Source organism: Porites lutea, chromosome 12, assembly GCF_958299795.1.
Source record: "Porites lutea chromosome 12, jaPorLute2.1, whole genome shotgun sequence".
NCBI classification, from domain to species: domain Eukaryota; kingdom Metazoa; phylum Cnidaria; class Anthozoa; order Scleractinia; family Poritidae; genus Porites; species Porites lutea.
In genome coordinates, this window is record NC_133212.1 from 7,337,437 (window position 1) to 7,340,051 (window position 2,615).

Here is a 2,615-nt window from a genome sequence, read left to right on the forward strand (position 1 = left end):
ATGAGAAAAAAAAAGCACGTGCATCAAGCTTTTTTTTAGATAAACAATCAAATTAAGTGTGATCGTGTGATGCATACTCCAAGCTGATGTTTTGCTAATCTATAAAATTGGTGTTTGTTGTTAATGTTGTCGTTGTCACCAAGTTTGTCAAAGTCTGCGGGATTCGTTTTCCTATCTGGGAAAGCTTCATTAGTTTCTATATCTGCTGCCATCCTATTACTACGATCCTGGCATGTTTATTTTCTATAAGTTGTGTTGAAAAAGATCATGGCGGCGAAGATGGCATCTCGTGTCTCCTACCATGTATATTGTAATTGTATATAGAGTGAATTTGAACAAATTATCACGAAACTTCGTTGGAGCAATAAGGACAACAACAACTAACTGCAGGGTAAGTTTCATTGACTTATATTCAGTATTTCCTACAAATTTTAGGATCGTATTTTTACCCCATAGAAACACTGTCATTTTACTAGAACCGTTCTGTGGCACTATCACAGAGCCTGGGTTAACTGTGCTCCAGCCATAAACGATGACAGGTCGCCGATCTGAAACATTTTAAGACCTCTTATATCTTTTCTCTTCCGAGGATAAGTACAAAGGATTTTCCTTATATTAAAGGAAGATTGACCGATCGATTGGAATCAACTACAGCTCTGTCAATTTTAAATGGACCCAAGTCTTTCTTTGTTGCCAGTCGTTTGATCGCAGAGGTCAATGAATTTTTTAAAAACACAATTCATACCTACAAAACTAACGTCTAAACCAACGCATGTCGCTATGATATGGCTAAGAGTTAAGGTGAGTAGAACTAGGCTGTGTACGGGTGTCCACTTCGCAAGAAATGAAATAAAACATCAGAAGAGTCGCGAAACCGAACTTTTCCAGCACAAACTTTATGCATCTACGATAGGTTGTTTGTCATTTATATCGCTCTATAAACAGAAGTTTTACAAATTTTACCCGCTGTCCCCTTCATAGAAATTGGGGGAAAGCAAAAAGTTACCATAGCCAGTATCTGTGACAAAAAGGAAATCTTGTAAAACTTTTCGTTAATCGCCAAGAGATATAAAAGGCTGCCCAAGATCGCGCTGTGAGGTTACGCATAATTTTAGCTTTTCACATAGCGCTAATTTATTACACCTAGGATTTTAGGGTGTACGAGGCGACACGTGACCAGCCGATGCCAGGGCTTTTTCCCGCCCCACTCATTTTTTAAGAGAAAAGCCCTGGGACGAGGTTGTTAATCATCGACTTTTTTAGGCTAATCATCTGCAAAAGTGTCCTCTTGGATATTTGGTCCATACGTTGAAAAAGCTTATTATCAAATTTAGTCCAGCAGGTCGTCTCAAAAGATAGAATAAATTGTTGAATATTTGTTAGGTTAAGCCAAACTTACGGTTAAATAAGTTTCATCAATTAATTTCACCTGCATCCACAGAACGTATACAGTGTGTATTAAAAGGCGGCGAGATAAGTATTTTCTTTCCTACATAGAGATAGTTCATTCTCCTTCAAGATCCACAGACGCAGTACACTGTATTTAAGGCAACGACACAAATATCTTCAGTTTTTCCTACATCGAGATACTTCAAGTCCTGGCCACATATCACCTCTTGTTCAAGAAGCAAAAAATTCTTGTTTCATACGAATTAAAAAATGAGGAACGTATCACCTGGCACGAGCGCAAATCGAGTAATAAGTCTTCCTCATACACGCTGTATTCTGTATTCGCTGTGCCTTCCTGTCCCACATTTTAGCCAACTGTCTGTAAACCTGACGTCATTTTTGAGAATATCGGAAAATATCCTTCAAATTTGGTCAAAGTCAGTTGGTTATGAAAAGTTATCAGGAAGATTTGAGCCAATTTAAAACGGATATATATGTGAATGAGTAACTATTATAAATATCTGTCCTAGTATTTCCAAGTTCTTACTCTTGCATAAAGGGACTGTTCTTGTTTGGTTCAATAAATTTTAATCATTTACTTTTTTATGCAAGTCATCTGCAAAAATGCCCTCTGGTAATTGATATTTGGCCGATACGTTGAGAAGGCGTATTAACAAATTTAGTCCAGCAAGTAGTCCCAAAAGATGAAATAAATTGCCGAGTATTTGTTAGGCTATGCCAAAATAACGGTTAAATTAAGTTTTATCATTTAACGTCACCTGCATCCACAGAACACATACAGTGTGTATATTAAAAGGAAACGAGATGAAGGTTTTTTTGCTACATCCAGATAGTTTATTCTGTTTTATGATCCACAGACGCAGTACAGTGTATTTAAGGCAACGACATAGATATTCTCAATTTTTCCTACATCGAGATACTTCAAGTCCTGGCCACATATCACTTCGCAATTCTTGTTCAAGAAGCAAAAAATTCTTGTTTCATACGAATTAAAAAATGAGGAACGTATCACCTGGCACGAGCGCAAATCGAGTAATAAGTCTTCCTCATACACGCTGTATTCTGTATTCGCTGTGCCTTCCTGTCCCACATTTTAGCCAACTGTCTGTAAACCTGACGTCATTTTTGAGAATATTGGAAAATATCCTTCAAATTTGGTCAAAGTCAGTTGGTTATGAAAAGTTATCAGGAAGATTTGAGCCAAT